This window comes from Staurois parvus, unplaced genomic scaffold (genome assembly GCF_062004578.1).
Source record: "Staurois parvus isolate SC_StPar_1 unplaced genomic scaffold, SC_StPar_1.0 ptg002055l, whole genome shotgun sequence".
Classification (NCBI taxonomy): domain Eukaryota; kingdom Metazoa; phylum Chordata; class Amphibia; order Anura; family Ranidae; genus Staurois; species Staurois parvus.
The window spans coordinates 1-21,346 of NW_028319851.1; the positions used below are offsets into that span (position 1 = coordinate 1).

General features: G+C 46.0%; 1 long non-coding RNA gene across 5 annotated transcripts; it reads right to left on the reverse strand.

Moving 5' to 3' along the window:
* Nucleotides 1-1,682: 1,682 nt before the first annotated feature.
* On the reverse strand, nucleotides 1,683-20,950 carry LOC149432911 (uncharacterized). 5 transcript variants are annotated; one of them, XR_016308947.1, is made up of 3 exons: nucleotides 20,814-20,950; nucleotides 4,880-5,034; nucleotides 1,683-1,790 (listed from the first exon to the last, which is right to left on the reverse strand). It is a non-coding gene; the product is annotated as an uncharacterized LOC149432911 (long non-coding RNA). The 5 variants fall into 5 exon arrangements; XR_016308946.1 differs by lacking the exon at nucleotides 20,814-20,950 and adding an exon at nucleotides 20,659-20,799; XR_016308949.1 differs by lacking the exon at nucleotides 20,814-20,950 and adding an exon at nucleotides 20,479-20,502.
* Nucleotides 20,951-21,346: the final 396 nt, after the last annotated feature.

Consider the following 21,346-nt stretch of genomic DNA (forward strand, 5'->3'; position numbering starts at 1 on the left):
GAGGAGGAAGAAGAAGGAGGAAGAAGAAGGAGGAAGAAGAAGAAGGAGGAAGGAGGAGGAAGAAGAAGGAGGAAGGAGGAGGAGGAAGGAGGAGGAAGAAGAAGGAGGAAGAAGGAGAAGAGGGAAGAAGGAGGAAGGAGAAGAAGAAGGAGGAGGAAGGAGAAGAGGAAGAAGCAGGAGAAAGGAGAAGAGGAAGAAGAAGAAGAGAGAAGAAGGAGGAGGAAGGAGAAGGAGGAGGAGGAAGGAGAAGTAGGAGGAGGAAGGAGAAGGAGGAGGAAGGAGAAGAATAAGAAGGAGAAGAATAAGAATGAGGAGGAAGGAGAAGAATAAGAAGGAGGAAGGAGAAGAAGGAGGAAGATGGAGGAAGAAGGAGGAGGAAGAAGGAAGGAAGGAGGAAGGAGAAGAATAAGGAAGGAGAAGAGGGAGAAAGGAGAAAAAGGAAGGAAGGAGGAGGAAGGAGAAGGAGGAGGAGAGAGGAATGGGAGGAGAAAGGAGAAGAAGAAGAAGAAGAAGAAGGAAGGAAGGAGAAGGAGAAGAGGAAGGAGAAGAGGAAGAAGCAGGAGAAAGGAGAAGAGGAAAGGAGGAGGAAGGAGAAGAAGAAGGAAGGAGGAGGGAGAAGAAGAAGGAAGGAAGGAGGAGGAAGGAGAAGAAGAAGGAAGGAAGGAGGAGGAAGGAGAAGAAGGAAGGAGGAGGAAGGAGAAGAAGAAGGAAGGAAGGAGGAGGAACGAGAATAAGAAGGAAGGAAGAAGAAGGAAGGAAGAAGGAGGAAGGAGAAGAAGAAGGAAGGAAGGAGGAGGAAGGAGAAGAAGAAGGAAGGAAGGAGAAGAAGAAGGAAGGAAGGAGGAGGAAGGAGAAGAAGAAGGAAGGAAGGAGGAGGAAGGAGAAGGAGGAGGAAGGAGAAAAAGGAAGGAAGAAGAAGGAGAAGAAGAATGTTGGGCGTAGCTTAAAAGGGGTGTGGTTAGAGTGAGATTTTCTTGGGCTCCCCCATACAATTTTGCTCTCTACCCCAAAAAAAAACAAACAAAAAAAAAAAACCACACAGTTATCTAAAAAAATTAAAAAAAAAATCTAAACAAAGACACTCTGATTGGCTGCTAGAGGTTACTGCCATTAGTACAGGAGACGGTCAGAGACTGCAGACATGGCACAAGGGATGGTCAGATTATAGTATGTTCCCCCCATAAACATCACAGCATGTTCCCCCCCATAAACATCACAGCATGTTCCCCCATAAACATCACAGCATGTTCCCCCCATAAAAATCACAGCATGCTCCCCCATAAACATCACAGCATGTTCCCCCATAAACATCACAGCATGTTCCCCCATAAACATCACAGCATGTTCCCCCCATAAACATCACAGCATGTTCCCCCCATAAATATCACAGCATGCTCCCCCATAAAAATCACAGCATGCTCCCCCATAAACATCACAGCATGTTCCCCCCATAAACATCACAGCATGTTCCCCCCATAAACATCACAGCATGGTCCACCATAACAAAAAACATAAAAAACAGCGCAAATAAATATTAAATAAGCAACTCAAAAAAAAATTCAAATACAGAGAAAAATGAAATAGTTCAATAGCCCCACTCCAAAAAATAAATAGAATATAGTGAATAGAATAAAATAAAGTCCTTGTTCCAAGACCCCTGACCAGTATTCACACCCGTTTGTGCTATAATCACACACCGCACTCACCAGATATTGGTGAATAAATCTTCGTTGGTGTTCTGTGGCATAGACAAAATCGGTGCCCCCTGGCGTGGTGGTGATTGGTCAAGTCTGTGTCACAGAATGAAACAAAATGGATTTATCAGTTAGGCACAGTGGCACCTAGAGGGTTAAATGTGGACATTGATATAAATTGGTAGAGTCCTATCTGGTTTTGCGAACATTTATGGTGCTTGAACGTTTAAATATATTTTTATTTCTTTTTTCTTCCTTTTTTATTTTATTTATATTTTTTAATTTTATTTCTACACATATATATATATATATTTTTTTGTCTTTTATTCTTTTTCTTTTACTCACCAGATATTGGTAAAAAAAAAAAAAACACTGAATTTGGGCTCAGGAATCCTAGATACCCTCGAATGAGCCTCCAATCACCAGGTACAGATAGAAATCCCCCAATGTAGGTAAGACAAATGCCTCAGAACTTCAAACTGTAGTTTAAATCAGCCTCCAACCTCCAGGACCACCAGAGATCACTCGCCATAGGAAGATGATTTGTACAGAGTAAATTATATATATATATAGGAATACTGTAAGACCCAAACAGGATGAATGCAAATACCAAATCACTCCCATCTTAAAAGAATGTAATCAGCATTTATTAAAACAAATGAAACCTCCTGCGCTACTCATAACTGGACTAATAATTATGGGGAGGGGGCTGCTAACACCCAACCATATACCAAATGGATAATGTGCAAAATATAAAGTGAATTGGTGCAGCGCTACCCCAATACTATACTGCTCCCTTACTGGCTTATCCCAAAACACAGATAATTACACCAATAGATGATGTACGATGAATATGTAAAATAGAATAGAATGCACATAAAACAGTTTAGGACATATAAAATATTCATTAAAAAAAACTTATAAGTGACTAAAAATGCCACCGATGCAATACAGTGATAACAACAAATCAATCTCATTAAGTGAGCTGATCTACTAATGTGAAAAAAATAAATAAATGTGTAGAAAAAGAAATGCCAGTAAGAAGAAAAAAGTCCAGATGGAATTTATATATGTATGTGTGAACTATAATAAACAAAAAAAGGTGAATCTCTGAATGTGGGATCAATAATCACACGGATAACCACAAACCACAAAGACTAGAATTTAGCCCAATAAAGTGAAAACGTTTTCGTGAATCCCTTAATGTGGGATTAAATAGATCACACAATAGTGACTGGTGTAGTGAAAAATAGTAATCAACATGAAAAGTGAATCCCTAAGGCCCCATGTACACGGGACGTTTCTGAACGGTGGAAACTGACTGCTGGAAAACGTAGGTTAAAAAACGTCTGTTTAGCCGCGTTTGCATACCGCGCTTGTGTGTTTACGTTTAGAAGCATTTTTTAAAGATAAGCACAGGAGAACCTCCCAAATGCCCAGAATGCACTGAAAAGAGGTAAATTATTAACTAAATAAAAATTAATACTTGTGAGCTACTAAGTGGTATTTTTACATAACAATATTAATGACTTGATAACAATACCTATTATAGTGGTGCATCAACACTAGTACACATACTCAGAAAACTGTGTCAAATTGGTGATTGATAAATAAATAATTTGTGTCGCGCTCCACCTATAAAGAACCAAAAACTGTATCCCCTATGGCAGTGGTGGGCAACCTTTTTTTTCAACTGAGCCAAATCTCGCCAAAACCACGATTGAAATTTATTTTGAGCCACATTTTTAAAACTGAAAATACATAGGATGGTACACTGTTTTTAGTTTCAATAAGTTTTTATAGTAATTCATCCCCCATATAGTAATTCATCCCCCCTATAGTAATTCATCCCCCATATAGTAATTCATCCCCCATATAGTAATTCATCCCCCATATAGTAATTCATCCCCCATAGTAATTCATCCCCCATATAGTAATTCATCCCCCATAGTAATTCATCCCCCATATAGTAATTCATCCCCCATATAGTAATTCATCCCCCATAGTAATTCCTCCCCCATATAGTAATTCATCCCCCATATAGTAATGCATCCCCCATACAGTAATTCATCCCCCATATAGTAATTCATCCCCCATAGTAATTCATCCCCCATAGTAATTAATCCCCCCTATAGTAATTCATCCCCCCTATAGTAATTCATCCCCCATATAGTAATTCATCCCCCCTATAGTAATTCATCCCCCCCATAGTAATTCATCCCCCATATAGTAATTTCATCCCCCATATAGTAATTCATCCCCCATATAGTAATTCATCCCCCATATAGTAATTCATCCCCCATATAGTAATTCATCCCCCATATAGTAGTAGTAAGTAAGTAGCAAGTAGTAAGCCAAGTCCCCCCTGTGTCAATTCACTCACCTTTGCTCCGCGCGTTCCTCTCGCCGTGCTCCCAGTCCCGGTCTTCAGGGCGGACTGTGAGAGGAGCCTAGCTCCCCTCACGTTCGTCACGCTGCCCCGCCTACACACATCCTGACAGTCAATCACTAGCTATCAGGATGTGAGTGGCAGCGAGACTGGCCAATCATTGCTGGGCTAGCTGCAGAGTCCTCGGCCGCCCGAGAGGAGGGAGGGGAGGGGAGCGGCCGCCCGAGAGGAGGGAGGGGAGGGAGGGGAGGGAAGCGAGCGCCCGGCACACAGAAGAGCCACATTAAAATGTGTAAAGAGCCGCATGTGGCTCGCGAGCCGCGGCTTGCCGACCACTGCCCTATGGTATTATATAATATGACAATCTTCCCATGCAATAGTACAATCGTTCTCAAAAATCTAATATATAAATGAATTTATATTATTACATTTATATTATTAAATATATACCGTATTTTTCGCTCCATAAGACGCACCTAGGTTTTAGAGGCAGAAAACAGGAAAAAAAATATTCTGAACCAATGGACTGCAGACATGGTACAGATGACCAGAGACTGCGGACATAGTACAGGAGATGACCAGAGACTGCGGAGGGTCTATATCCTGTCTCCTCCTCTCCCCTTTATTTCTCCAATTTGTACATCGAAAAAAGGAATTTCCACATAGTGCCTTATCCTTTGTATATTATATTTTATTCAAGCCAAAACAATGCGCACTCACGTGTAAATTGAAACAAAATGCGTTTTGTAATATATCTGTGCCTCAGTGTGTGCTCATGCACACTATCAGTACTCACCGTTCTGATATGGATGGCGTTGTGACGTCAGAGCCCCTCCCCTACGCGCAGCGCCACAGGGTCACGAGGCTTCCTCTGGGGGATTCATTTGAGTACCTTGAAAATTCATTGCATGCATTTTTCACGATGAAAAAGGCTCTGGACACCATTGGGAACTGAAAGTTAAAAAAAAAAATTTCAAACGCCAGCGCTTATAAACACAATTTGCCGCGTTTAGCATTTGAAACACTGATAAAAATTGACGTCTGAACGCAAGTTTGTTGCATTAAAAAAAACGACTGTAAACGAAGATGTGTACATGGACACATAGGAAAACATTAGGGAGAGTTTAGGGGCTGCTGAAAAGCTCCTAAACGTGAGTTTATCAGCTGTAGTGTACCTGAGCCGTAAACGTGGGATCAAAAATGCATTACTAATGAATAGTGACCACAACAGTTTTAACCACTTCAAGTCCGGACACTTTCACCCCCTTCCAGTCCGGACACTTTCAACCCCCTTCCAGTCCGGACACTTTCAACCCCCTTCCAGTCCGGACACTTTCAACCCCCTTCCAGTCCGGACACTTTCCCCCCCTTCCAGTCCGGACACTTTCCCCCCCCTTCCAGTCCGGACACTTTCCCCCCCTTCCAGTCCGGACACTTTCAACCCCCTTCCAGTCCGGACACTTTCAACCCCCTTCCAGTCCGGACACTTTCAACCCCCTTCCAGTCCGGACACTTTCACCCCCTTCCAGTCCGGACACTTTCACCCCCTTCCAGTCCGGACACTTTCACCCCCTTCCTGTCCAGGCCAATTTTCAGCTTTCAGCGCTATCACACTTTGAATGACAATTCCATGGTGACACTGTACTACTTATAGGGGTGATTATTTTTTTTTTTTTGTTTACACTGATTGCTTTTACACCCATAAAGGCTATAAAAGCAATCATTTCTCCTCTCTGGCTACATTCTTGCAGCCATTGAGAACTACTGTGTGAGCTGTGATTGGTCACAGCTTGTCACATGGTACAAGGCTATTGTGAGTAGCCCTGTACCATGTGATCTCTATGATTATTCACAGATTTCACATGTTGTAAGCAATGATGTCAGAAGTGACATCTCCCTTACTACTCTGCATGTGATCACTGATTGGCCAATCAGTGATCATATGATCGGGAAATCGCACACAGGTCCCGTCCAACGATCGGTGTTCCACTGTGTCAGGAGGACACAGTAGGCACCGGATCACGGTGCTGTGCGCTCCCAGGGAGCGCGCACAAGCAGAGTGTGGGGAGGCTGTTTATAAACGGCCACCCGACCCTGCACTGCCACCGTCCAGCTGTTTATATACATGGGCTGGGTGGGAGGTGGCTAAAATAGCCAAAATTGGTGAAAACAAAAAAATTGGGAATTCCTAAATGAGGGATTAAATAGATCACACTAGTAATGACAAATTCAGTGATAATGCAACCAAATAAAATATAAATATGTGATATCGCACGAAAAAGGTGATATTCAAAAGACAATGTTGACATGTCACATAAGAATAGTCCAAAATCATAGAAATAAAGCTCAGTGGTGCATATAAACCACCAAATAATACAGCGACTCAGAAGGTGCAGGTGATAGAATTAAATTTGCATGACAACCAGAAGGAAATAATCCATAAACGGCTGAATTGCCCCCCCTCACCTCCTTGAAGCGACCCAAAAGGGCCAAAACGCCTTTTAGCAAACAAGAATGACCGTCCACGGCCTGGTCCACCCCTCCCGGATAGTACCGGAATGCAGCGGTGGTGTCCCCATCACAGATTAGGAAACAGCAGGATCCCCCTCAGGGATGATATGGTATAATACAGCCAGCTCACATCAAAGGTTAGGATATATAAAGAAAGATCTCCCATGGTGTAAATCTGTTTAACCACCTCCAGTCCGGCCACTGCATATAAACAGCCAGATGGTGGCAGTGCAGGATTGGGGGGCGGTTTATAAACGGCCTCCCCACCCCCTGCTTGTGCGCGCTCCCTGGGAGCATACAGCACCGCGATCCGGTGCCCGCTGTGTCCTTCAATGGAACACCGATCGTCGTACATGACCTCTGTGTGAGGTCCCGATCATATGATCACTGATTGGCCAATCAGTGATCACATGCAGAGTAGCAAGCGAGATGTCACTTCTGACATCATTGCATACTACGTGTGAAATCTGTGAATGATCACAGAGGTCACATGGTACAGGGCTATTCACAACAGCCTTGTACCATGTGACAAGCTGTGACCAATCACAGCTCACACAGTATTTCTCAATGGCTGCAAGAATGCAGCCAGAGAGGAGAAGACTGTTTTTACAGCCTTTATGTTGAAAAAAAAACCCAAATCTTCATCACCCCAAGTGGTACAGTGTCACCATGGTGACACTGTACTGCTAGGGTGACAGTATGTAAAAAAAGAAAAAAAATATAAAAAGAAATAAAAATGTAAAAATTTTTTTTAAAAGATTGTAATTTTTGGTTATAAACTAATTTGGGTTATTTTTTTTACTAAAAAGATAACTGAATACATTTTGGCCAAGATTTAAGATGAAATATTATTTATTTGCAAAATTTTATAAGAAAAATACTTTTTTTCAACTTTTTTTTTGGACATTTTCATTTATATAGCAAAAAAAAAAATAAATAAAAATCCCGGAGGTGAGAAAATACCACCACAATAGCTTTAATTGTGTAAAAAAAATGCTAACAGGAAGGGGGTGGAAGTGTTCAGACATGAAGTGGTTAATATTAATTAAAACATATATAGCCAAACGCCCACTCACTTATTCCAAGTATAAAACAAGCTGAAGCAAAACCTCATGCTATGGGTGTACTTGCGTGGGTTTATTGGGTGTAGCAAGATGGCGCCCATGCCGGAAATAACTCACTACGTTCCTACGCGTTACATCTTATCACGTGACTTCCTCAGGGTCTTCATCACCAGGAAACACCCATAAACACCACAGAGCGTTCCCCCCACAAACACCACAGAGCGTTCCCCCCATAAACACAACAGAGCGTTCCCCCCATAAACACCACAGAACGTTCCCCCCATAAACACCACAGAGCGTTCCCCCCATAAACATCACAGAGCGTTCCCACCACAAACACCACAGAGCGTTCCCCCCATAAACACCACACAGCGTTCCCCCCATAAACACCACAGAGCGTTCCCCCATAAACACCACAGAGCGTTCCCCCATAAACATCACAGAGCGTTCCCCCCATAAACACCACAGAGCGTTCCCCCCATAAACACCACACAGCGTTCCCCCATAAACACCACACAGCGTTCCCCCCATAAACGCCACAGAGCGCTCCCCCCATAAACGCCACACAGCGTTCCCCCATAAACACCACAGAGCGTTCCCCCCATAAACACCACAGAGCGTTCCCCCCCATAAACACCACAGAGCGTTCCCCCATAAACACCACACAGCGTTCCCCTCATAAACACCACAGAGCGTTCCCCCCATAAACACCACAGAGCGTTCCCCCATAAAAACCACACAGCGTTCCCCCCATAAACGCCACAGAGCGCTCCCCCCATAAACGCCACAGAGCGCTCCCCCCATAAACGCCACACAGCGTTCCCCCCATAAACACCACAGAGCGTTCCCCCCATAAACGCCACAGAGCGTTCCCCCCATAAACGCCACACAGCGTTCCCTCCTCACATACCTCAGCTACACCAGTGGACAGCATCTGGTCGGTTTAGCGGCAAACTCAAAATGCCATGGAAACCGGTATCCCCGAAGCAACTGCGCATGTGCCAGTGTAGCCGTGACATGAGTATCCAGTGCAGGTAGCTATGCCTTGTATGAAGTGCGCATGCGCAGGTTTCAGGCAGAATAAGCCGATCGCCGCATTGCGCGTTTAGTACAGAGCTGCCACAGTTACCCCCCTACAGGCTGCAATCCGCTGAAGAACAGGCTGCAAGATGGATCGGGGATCATAAAGGATCGGGGAGAGGACAGTGTCAATGACATGTGGAGGAGGGGCAGTGTCAGTGATATGGGGGTGAAGTGACATGACATGGGGAAGTTACATGACATAGGGGGGCAGTGTCAGTGATATGGGGGGGGCGTCAGTGACATGGGGGGGCAGTTGCAGTGACATGGGGGGCGTGTCAGTGACATGGGGGAGGCAGTGAAATGACAATGGGGGGGCAGTGTCAGTGACAAGGGGGGGGTAGTGAAATGACATGGGGTGGGCAGTGACAAGGGGGGGGGGGGTAGTGAAATGACATGGGGTGGGCAGTGTCAGTGACATGGGGGAGGCAGTGACGGGGGGGGGGGGTAGTGAAATGGCATGGGGTGGGCAGTGTCAGTGACAAGATATGGGGGGCAGTGACATGGGAGAGGCAGTGTCAGTGACATGGGGGGGCAGTGACATGACATGGGGGGGCAGTGACATGACATGGGAGAGGCAGTGTCAGTGACATGGGGGGGCAGTGTCAGTGACATGGGGGGGCAGTGTCAGTGACATGGGGGGGCAGTGTCAGTGACATGGGGGGGGGCAGTGTCAGTGACATGGGGGGGGCAGTGTCAGTGACATGGGGAGGGCAGTGTCAGTGACATGGGGGGGGGCAGTGTCAGTGACATGGGGGGGCAGTGTCAGTGACATGGGGGGGGCAGTGTCAGTGACATGGGGGGGGGCAGTGTCAGTGACATGGGGGGGGGCAGTGTCAGTGACACCAGTACCAAGTGCAGTAGCATGTGTGCTGTGGTCTGGGCAGTGGCTCTCCTAACAGATGGCAGGCGCGATCAGGATGTCAGATGGCCACGATTAACGGATAGATCACGATGGACGGTTTGCCGACCCCGAGCCCTAGACTGACCCCCCGCCCACGACTGAGCCCTAGACTGACCCCCCGCCCACGACTGAGCCCTAGACTGGTCCCCCGCCCATACGTTTTGCATTTTGAATCTGCCCAGCAACAAGTCCCAAAAAAATTAGCGGATAAAAACACAAAACGCATAAAAAAAGCACATCAAAAACCCACCGCAAAAAGCCTGCAGAATCGGATCCAACGCAAACTGCATAGGTGTGAACCGAGCCTTAGCAGGTAAGGGGGGTATTCCCAGCGGCCCCTTCGGGGGGGGAACATCGAACATCACATTAGATACGGTATGTTATGTTGAATAAAATATTGTTTTAACTTCATCCAAAAGACTTGCCTGATGATTTGTTGCTCGCACATCCAGCCATGTTCTGCGGACGGGAGCCACTGTAGGCAAAGCAACGTATCCGTACATCACCACCTACTTCTGCATGCATGCCGGGGAAGGGGGGGTATGCATCTGTGAATCACTGGTAGGGACTTGCTGACAGGCCCCCTCTGTGTACAATCACAGCGGGTGCTGGGCGGGGGAGGGATATTGTACACACGGAGTCTTGTCAGCAAGTCCCGGCCAATGATTCACGGTTGGGACCTGCTGTCCAATCACGGCACACAGCACTGTGTTGGTAAACAACACAGAGTTCTGAACCAAGAGAGTGAGATGAGAAACTCAGAGATCTAGCAGTAAAAGCAGCAAAATCTACACACATTACACATTTAACCCCTTGATCACCCTAAATGTTAACCCCTTCCCAGCCAGTGTCATTAGTACAGTGTATAGTATTATCACTGATCACTGTATGAGTGCCGTTGGTGATGTCAGTGGCAGTTAAATTGTAAAATTATTCTTTCAAAGTCAGAGATATTGAATATTAATTTAATGAAGGTAGAAAGACAGGCAATACAGGGAAAGTTTCCTTTTACATGGAGGGATAAAGAAACTAGGAGTTAAGTTAGCCCCGTCATTGAAGGGTATATGTTGTGCAAACGATATCCCGTTAATGAGATAAAGGAGGAATTGAGGAAAATTTCAAAAGGATCACATTCTTGGATAGGCCGAATAAATACTGTTACGATGGTGATATTTCCTAAAATCCTAAATACATTTCACTCCAAAGACATGCTGGGAGGTGAATTGTCTCCTGTCTAAATTGTCCCTAGTATGTGTATGTATGAATGTGAGTTAGGGACCTTAGATTGTACGCCCCTTGAGGGTTAGGGACCTTAGATTGTACGCCCCTTGAGGGTTAGGGACCTTAGATTGTACACCCCTTGAGGGTTAGGGACCTTAGATTGTACGCTCCTTGAGGGTTAGGGACCTTAGACTGTACACCCCTGGAGGGTTAGGGACCTTAGACTGTACACCCCTGGAGGGTTAGGGACCTTAGATTGTACGCCCCTTGTGGGTTAGGGACCTTAGATTGTACGCTCCTTGAGGGTTAGGGACCTTAGATTGTACGCTCCTTGAGGGTTAGGGACTGATGTGAATGTACAATATATATGGAAAGCGCAGAGTAAATTGACGGCGTTATATACCTGAAATAATAATATCAAATGCTACCGATATATTTGCCGCAGGTGTACTTCAGGGTCTGGAAAAGAATGATAATGAGATACATACGGGCAAATAAAAAAAAACAAGGGTTAATCAGGAGGTTTTATGTAAAGATAAAATAAATGGCGGTTTAACCGCCTCCCGCCATATAAGGAAATAACGGGCGCAATGCGGTTCTCTCATTCTCTAACCGTGTTTCTGTGCCCCCGGGGGCGCGCAGCACTGCGATCTGTGGTGCGCTGTGTACCTGGGACACAGCGGATCATTGGTCAACGGAAGGAGCCCAAGACGTAGGCTCTGTCATGTGATCAGCTGTGTCCAATCACAGCTGATCACATGTAAATAAGGAAATGTCGGTTATCGGCATTTCTCTCCTTACCAGCTGTCACGCTGACAGAGGAGAGGAGAGCCGGTAATCGGCATTCCTAAGAGGGGACATGTACACTGATCATCAGGAGACTGATGATCAGTGTAGCCTCATTAGTGCCACCGCCAGTGTCCATCAGTGCCACATCAATGCCACATATCAGTGCCTACCAGTGCACATCAATGCCACATATCAGTGCCCATCTGAGCTGCCTTTCAGTGCCACCTATCAATGCCAGTCAGTGCCGCCTATAAGTGCCACCTAACAGTGTCAGTCAGTGCCGCCTATCCAGTGCCATATATGAGTGCTGTCTTTCAGTGCCCATCAGTGCCATCTACCAGTGCCTCCTCATCAGTGCCCGTCAGTGCTGCCTATAAGTGCCCTTCAGTGCAGCCTCATTAGCGCACATCAGTGAAGGAGAAAAATCACTTATTTACAAGATTTTATAACATAAACTTAGAAAAAACGTTTTTTTTTTTTTTAACATTTTCAGTTGTTTTTGGTTGGTTTACAAAAAAAAAAAACCCGAGGTGATGACATACCACCAAAAGAAAGCTCTGTCTAAAAAAAATGATAATAATTTCATATGGATACAGTGTTGCATGACTGTACAATTGTCAAAGTGCGACAGCGCTAAAAGCTGAAAATTGGCCTGGGCAGGAAGGGGGTATAAGTGCCCGGTAGGCGAGGGGTTAAATATTATTTTGCAGTATTATTGTCATGAATAATGGAATGGGTTTATAATTCACACAGGAAAAGTTTGGTAAAGATTGAAAAACCACTAAGTGAGGCACAATTAGATGAAATAATATGGATTCCAGAACAATATCGTACGTTTGCTGAAAATACTAGCAATTGAACCCGGAATGTCTTTAGGGTATGGGATGTAATTCAGAAACAAAGGGGATGGGGGTATAATTCTCCAGTAGTAGGAACAAAATATTTGACACCAGGGGAGAATATTATATCAGGAATGTGGAGAAGAGACAGGAATGCATGAAATATGTTCTCTTCAGGAGTTGAAACACAAAAGGGATGAGTTTTCTGTGATGGATGAAAGGCGGTATTATCAACGTAAACATTTTGTTGCAGCACTCCCACAGCTTATAAAAGCGGTTGAAAATTTGTACCCATTAGAGCATTTGATGACTTTAGAAGGAATACAAAAACTTTGCAATTTGCGTACGTATATTATTATTATACAGGATTTATATGGCACCAACAGTTTGCTCAGCGCTTTACAATATAACGGGAGACAATACAGCAGCAATACAGTTCAATACAAGAGGGATAGGAGGGCCCTGATCCTGGGAGCTTACAATCTAAGAGGGAGGGGCTGGTGGTACAAAAGGTAGTAACTGTGGGGGATGGACTGGTAGGATGAGGAGAAGATTCCATTATTAGCTGAGGGTAGGATAGGCTTCCCTGAAGAGATCGGTTTTCAGAGATCACCTAAAAGTGGGCAGAGTAGGCGATAGTCTGATAAATTGGGGTAGAGGGTTCCAGAGGATGGTGGAAGCTCCGGAGATGAGCATGGGAGGAGGAGACAAGGGAACTAGAGAGCAGGAGGTCTTGCGAGGAGCGGAGAGTACGGTTTGTGTGATATCTGGAGACAAGATTGGTGATGTAATTTGGGGCAGAGTTGTAAATGGCTTTATATGTTATTGTTAATGTTTTGAATTTTATCCGTTGGGCAATGGAAAGCCAGTGGAGGGATTGGAAGAGAGGGATGGAGGACACTGAGTGGAAGCCAGTGGAGGGATTGGAAGAGAGGGATGGAGGACACTGAGTGGAGGCCAGTGGAGGGATTGGCAGAGAGGGGTGGAGGCCAGTGGAGGGATTGGCAGAGAGGGAAGGAGAATACTGAATGGAGGCCAGTGGAGGGATTGGCAGAGAGAAATGGAGGACACTGAGTGGAGGCCAGTGGAGGGATTGGCAGAGAGGGGTGGAGGACACTGAGTGGAGGCCAATGGAGGGATTGGCAGAGAGGGATGGCAGATACGGAACGGTTAGTAAGGTGGATGAGTCTGGCAGCAGCATTCATGACAGACTGAAGAGGGGACAGCCTGCGATGAGGTCGGCCAATGAGGAGGGAGTTACAATAGTCAAGGCGAGATATAACAAGGGAGGGTATAAGTTGCTTAGTGGTTTCCGAGGTTAGGAACGGGCGTATCTTGGAGATGTTGCGGAGGGGAAGTCTACAAGATTTGGACAGTGATTGGATTTGGGGCTGAAAGGACAGATGGGAGTCTAGGATTACACCTAGTACCCTGGCATGAGGGGAGGGACTGATTGTTGTGTTATTGATCTTGATGGAGAAGTCAGGGGAGGGGCACAGGCTGGGGAGAATACTAAGAGCTCAGTTTTGGAAAGATTGAGTTTGAGGAAGTGGAGTGACATCCATGCCGATATGTCGCTTAGATGGTTAGTAATGCGAGAGGAGACTGAAGGGGTGAGGTGAGGAGGAGACTGAAGGGGTGAGGTGAGGGATAGAGAGATAGATTTGTGTGTATATGGTACTTACTATAATATCTGAACCGTCTTACCACCATATATGGAGAAATGGGAAAAGGAGTTAAGAACACAGCTGAATGAGCAACAGAAAAAGAAAACGTTTAGAATTGTACATGGGGCAACTGATATGAATACAGTTGAGATGAACTATGAACTCCTGACAAGATGGTAGGTCACGCCTAGTAGAGTTCATAAGTATCACCCAGAGAATTCCTTACTTTGTTGGAGGGGATGTGGGATAAAGGGTACAATGGCACACATTTGGTGGGAATGTCCCAGAATACAGGAATTTTGGCAGATGATAGTACAACAAATATCAGAAATTGTAGGAGAAAGTATAATAATGGACCCATGGGTGTGTTTATTTCATAACACGGATCTCACAGTAAAACAATAATAAATCACAATTGTATTTCATTTAATTAATGCAGTAAAAGGATCGATCCCTAAAATTCTGGAAGGCCCCAGAAACACCTAAAGTTAAAGACTGGATAAAGAGGGTAGAATATATATATAGCAAAGAAGAACTATACCACAGTGGAGAAGATAAAATAGGAAAATGTATAAAAACCTGGGAAAGGTGGTGTGAATATAGGACTACACAGAGATATGTTGAACAGACGGAGTAGAGGGAAAAAGGGAATGAGAAGAGGGAGGAATAGGGCGATAAAGAGGGAGGAATAGGGCGATAAAGAGGGAGGAATAGGGCGATAAAGAGGGAGGAATAGGGCGATAAAGAGGGAGGAATAGGGCGATAAAGAGGGAGGAATAGGGCGATAAAGAGGGAGGAATAGGGCGATAAAGAGGTATAATAAATGGGGGAGATGGAGCATTAGTGAAATAAGAAGAGTAGAAGAGGAAAGGAGAGTACAGGGGGAGGGGAGGCTAAAATTAAAATTATAAAAGAGTAATAGATGATTATGGATTAGTGTTCTGTTAGATTTTGAAAAATGTAATCAATAAATATATATTATTAAAAAAAAAAAGGAAGTTCCTCTATGTGCAATTGATAGCCCCTGCGTGGGCGTGATTTGTTGCTCCTGTGTTGTTATAACTTAATAAAAACCATTGAAATACAAAAAAAAAAAAAAAGGAAGGTCTATTTGTGTAAAAAAACAATTATATAAATTTAGTTTGGGTACAGCATTGCATGACCGCTCAATTACCAGTTAAAGTAGCGCAGTGACAAATAGCAAAAAAATTGCCCTGGTTAAGAAGGGGGTAAAACCTCCCGGAGCCAGAGGCGTAGCTAGGGGGGGCAGGGGGGTACATATGTACCTGGACGCCAAGGTGCAGGGGCGCCAAAATGAGGTCACAAGATCACTGCAGCAGCTGCAGCAGACATGTCATCTGATACGTCTGCCATCCACAGTGAGTTATGAGAGAGAGGAGCCGGCTGGGAGAGGAGCGGAGAGGAGGGCAGTAAGCCGGGAATGTGCTGGAGGGGACGAGGGGAGAGCCAAGCCGAGGAGTAGTGCCATGGATGAGGGGGGGGGGGCAATGTGATCGGGAGGGGGGGTGTCTACAGGAACCATATGAAGTAGGGGGGGTGTCTACAGGAACCATATGAAGTGGGGGGGGGTGTCTACAGGAACCACAGGAACCATATGAAGCGGGGGGGGGGTGTCACGAGGTGGCTGTTCGTCCCCAGGCGCAAACTATCCCAGCTACGCCTCTGCCCGGAGGTGAAGTGGTTAAATTATTGTGGTTCGGATAACAGCCTCTGGTATATAGCGCCCCCTATGGGGATCACTAAAGCAGATTGTTTTAATGTTCTGGTAAGGTGCATTTCTCCCCATAAATTGTTTTTTAGAAAGACCTGAACATTATGTTAAGGACAAGATAAAACGTTTTAGAAACGGAAAGTCATCCCACGGCCTGGATAAATTAGATCCTTCACAGAGCAGAAGTCATTATTACACTCGTAATTAGTGCTAATGAAACAAAAATTCAACCCAGATACACAAATATACTGTTTTTAATAAAATAACAGCAATGGTGAGTTCAGATTTGCTCAAGAATATAAATACTTCCCTCGCTTTTGAGGGCGATAGCAGAAATGGGGTGGGAGAAGAAGGTAGGAGAAGAAAGAAAAAAAATCTGCCACTTTTGCTGGACAACTTGGAAAGTTAGACAGCAAGAAGCAGAAAAAACCAATCTACTGGCAGGATCAACAGGTAACATCACCATCTTACACTTAATGTGTCAATGTGGTTAAAGTGTTACTAAACCTACAACAGTAAAATCACTTCAGAAAAGCACGCTTGTTATACTCACTGTGGAATCTAAGGGGTTAACCCTCTGCATTGTGTAAAAGGGCTGTTTGATCCTGTCTTCTCTGATCCTCCCCTTCTTCTACTGTCCCCAATCCATCTGCTGATAGTACAGAGCTCTAGGAGTCACTCTGCACATGCTTAGTTTGGTGTGTATTGCTAGAAAGTTTTCTTTTCTTTCGGAGGCTGCATGTGATTAGCACAGGTCCAAACAGAAGGTCAAGGGTTATGCAGCCTCATAGGACAGTAGGAGAATGAAAACTCCTCCTACACGATTAACCAGTGCTCAGCTGGACACTGATAAATGTCACAAGACTGCTAAATACTGCTGATGAGAAAAGGTATTTAGCAGTTTATATTTACTAAAATAATTGCATTTCCATGTTCTGTGTACTGTGGGAGACCAGATATAGTGAATGCGGGGTCCAGGGAGACCGGATATAGTGAATGCAGGGTCTGGGGAGACCGGATATAGTGAATGCAGGGTCCGGGGAGACCGGATATAGTGAATGCAGGGTCCGGGGAGACCAGATATAGTGAATGCGGGGTCCGGGGAGACCGGATATAGTGAATGCCGGGTCCGGGGAGACCGGATATAGTGAATGCAGGTTTTGGGGAGACCGGATCTAGTGCATGCAGGGTCCGGGGAGAGCGGATATTGTGAATGCGGGGTCCGGGGAGACCGGATATTGTGAATGCGGGGTCCGGGGAGACCGGATATTGTGAATGCGGGGTCTGGGGAGACCGGATATTGTGAATGCGGGGTCCGGGGAGACCGGATATAGTGAATGCGGGGTCCGGGGAGACCGGATATAGTGAATGCGGGGTCCGGGGAGACCGGATATAGTTAATGCCGAGTCGGGGAGAGCGGATATAGTGAATGCGGGGTCCGGGGAGAGCGGATATAGTGAATGCGGGGTCCGGGGAGAGCGGATATAGTGAATGCGGGGTCCGGGGAGAGCGGATAGAGTGAATGCGGGGTCCGGGGAGAGCGGATAGAGTGAATGCGGGGTCCGGGGAGAGCGGATAGAGTGAATGCGGGGTCCGGGGAGACCGGATATAGTGAATGCGGGGTCCGGGGAGACCAGATATAGTGAATGCGGGGTCCGGGGAGACCAGATATAGTGAATGCGGGGTCCGGGGAGAGCAGATATAGTGAATGCAGGGTCCGGGGAGAGCGGATATAGTGAATGCAGGGTCCGGGGAGAGCGGATATAGTGAATGCAGGGTCCGGGGAGACCAGATATAGTGAATGCAGGGTCCGGGGAGAGCGGATATAGTGAATGCAGGGTCCGGGGAGACCAGATATAGTGAATGCAGGGTCCGGGGAGAGCGGATATAGTGAATGCAAGGTCCGGGGAGAGCGGATATTGTGAATGCGGGGTCCGGGGAGACCGGATATTGTGAATGTGGGGTCCGGGGAGACCGGATATAGGGAATGCAGGGTCCGGGGAGAGCGGATATAGTGAATGCAGGGTCCGGGGAGAGCGGATATAGTGAATGCGGGGTCCGGGGAGACCAGATATAGTGACTGCAGTGTCCGGGAAGAGTGGATATAGTGAATGCAGGGCTTCGGGGTTGGACCTCTTAGGTGGAAGTTCTTTTAAAGAAACATTACGTTTGTTTATATTTACATAGGCTTTATTTACATCAAACAGGGATGTGAGCGCATAGTAAAATCTTAATAAGGAGTCACAGAAATTCACCACCTATATTTTGGAGCACAGTATCAGTTTCCATTTGGGACTATCATTATATATTTATTCACAGAGACTTTTTGTGTATTGCTTATATTTAGATATATTAGCACTTTATGAGTATTTTCACAACTTCAGTTGCAGAATACAACACAGAAGATTAATCTGCTTGTCATGTTGATTGAATTTATATGCACTGAATTCTGAATATTTGAAATCTGATATTTAGCAGTTCGTTTATTATGAGGTTACAGTTTGATTATTAACACGCAGGAGATATTATCACTATTTCATTTATATTGGAGCGCGGCATTTTTTAAATTTTTTTTTAAATGATTCACACTAATTATGTATTAATTGGTATTATTTAATTAATATTATATAATTAACACAGATTTGGGAGCGCAACATTTACTGTTTTTTTCTTTTTATACACATTGAATGAGGATGTGATCAATGTCAGCGAACCATATCACATTTTTTTATAAATAAGTGGCTCACAAGTAATTATAAAAGGATACAGGAGATGGTCACAGACTGCAGACACGATACGGGAGAGGGTCACAGACTGCAGACACGATACGGGAGAGGGTCACAGACTGCGGACACGATACGGGAGAGGGTCACAGACTGCGGACACGATACGGGAGAGGGTCACAGACTGCAGGCACGATACGGGAGAGGGTCACAGACTGCGGACACGATACGGGAGAGGGTCACAGACTGCGGACACGGTACGGGAGAGGGTCACAGACTGCGGACACAGTACGGGAGAGGGTCACAGACTGCGGACACGGTACGGGAGAGGGTCACAGACTGCGGACACGGTACGGGAGAGGGTCACAGACTGCGGACACAATACGGGAGAGGGTCACAGACTGCGGACACGGTACGGGAGAGGGTCACAGACTGCGGACACGGTACGGGAGAGGGTCACAGACTGCGGACACGGTACGGGAGAGGGTCACAGACTGCGAACACGGTACGGGAGAGGGTCACAGACTGCGGACACGGTACGGGAGAGGGTCACAGACTGCAGACACGGTACGGGAGAGGGTCACAGACTGCGGACACGGTACGGGAGAGGGTCACAGACTGCGGACACGGTACGGGAGAGGGTCACAGACTGCGGACACGGTACGGGAGAGGGTCACAGACTGCAGACACGGTAAGGGAGAGCGTCAGAGATTGCAGACGCGGTACGGGAGAGCGTCAGAGACTGCAGACGCGGTACGGGAGAGGGTCAGAGACTGCAGACGCGGTACGGGAGAGGGTCAGAGACTGCAGACGCGGTACGGGAGAGGGTCAGAGACTGCAGACGCGGTACGGGAGAGGGTCAGAGACTGCAGACGCGGTACGGAAGAGGGTCAGAGAATGCAGACGCGGTACGGGAGAGGGTCAGAGACTGCAGACGCGGTACGGGAGAGGGTCAGAGACTGAAGACACAAAAAGGGAGAGGGTCAGAGACTGCAGACACGGTACGGGAGAGGGTCAGAGACTGCAGACACGGTACGGGAGAGGGTCAGAGACTGCAGACATGATAGAGGAAATGAAAAACACAGAGGGCACCAATCTGGGTGTAGCATTCAGATGTGATTTATTAGAGACACAGTTGACAACTCACATGTTAGAAGTGAATCACGTGCCCATCACTCTGCTGGTCACCAGAGAACCGCCATGTCCGGGGATTGCTGGAGGTATCCAGCTTGTCTCTGTTTTAGAGCTGCATGGAGCCCTTACAAGTGATCCTGAACCAGGAATCTGCCGACAGCCCGGGGAACACAAGCAATCACCGACCAGAAGCAAGCTCCTCACTGGAGGTGCGCAGGGCGTGGCTTAGGCGCTCCACAGCCGCCCACCTCCATTGTAAAAGGCTGAATAACAGCGTCTATGGGGATCGGGTTATATAGCAGAGCATTGCCAGGATCACCTCTATATGGAGGGACAATCAATACAATAATAATCACAAAAAACATCAGTACTATGATGTGGAATTGATTCAAAGTTATTATTATACAGGATTTATATTATTATTATAATACAGGATTTATGGTGCCAACACTTTGCTCAGCACTTTACAATATAACGGGAGACAATACAGATCAATACAAGAGGGATAGGAGGGCCCTGATCCTGGGAGCTTACAATCTAAAAGGTTAAAGGAGTCTCCACTCTGAACAATAAATCAGAATGAATATTCATACAGAATGAAATGATCCCAAAAAATAATAAATCGTGAAGAACAAACTGATCAACAAATCATAAAATGAAAATGCATCCTCTGGAGGGCGAGGGGTTAATGATGAAGACGACGCCTGACTGTATCACCGCTCGGCTGTCACATATTCTGCCTGTGTCTCCCGCCAATCAATCAGCATGTTAGAGGTTAAATGTGTCCCGCCGACCACTCGGCATGTTAGGGGTTAGTTGAGGTACATGTGCGGCTGTACAGCCCCAGTGATCGGCTTGTCATGCCTGCGCATGCGCAGTTGCATCAGGGAACACGGCTTTTCATAGGATACCTATTTCGCTGCTATACTGCGATGTCTTTAGAGTGCAGGTGATCCGGGAACCGGAAGTAACTGACAGGCCGTGAAACGCAAGCTTTTTCAGACCGTAACCGACGTCGCCTACGGAGGCGCGTAGGGCGTGGCTTATATGTTTCGGAACTGCCCACCTCCTTTATAAAAGCCTGAGCAACGTGGTCTATGGGGATCGGTTGATAAAGCGGAGCATTGCCGGTGTGGCGGCAAGATGAATTCCCAGTTCTGTGCTATGGATGGTGATCAGCGATCGTCTACCGCTGCCGAAAACCCTGACATGCGCAGATGCGCCAGGAACTCATCTTGCTGCTAAGCGGGTGCTCCCGCAAGATGGATAGAAGCATCATGGAAAGGAGAGAGGTCGGATGCAGTAGCTCTGATCCCTTGATCGTGACATGCGCAGATGTGTCAAGGAGACACATCTTCATTGAGGATCAGCTGTACACGGAGAGACATTCAATACAATGGAAATAAAAAATAAAAAAAAAACAGTACTATGATGTGGAATTGATCCAAAGTAAAAGGAGTCTCCACTCTGAACAACAAATATTAATCAGTATTCATAAAGAATGAAATGATCCCAAAAACAACAAATCGGTAAAAAAATAATTATTAATCCAAAATAAATGAAAAACTAAAAAAAAACTTTTTTAATCAAATGGATTGT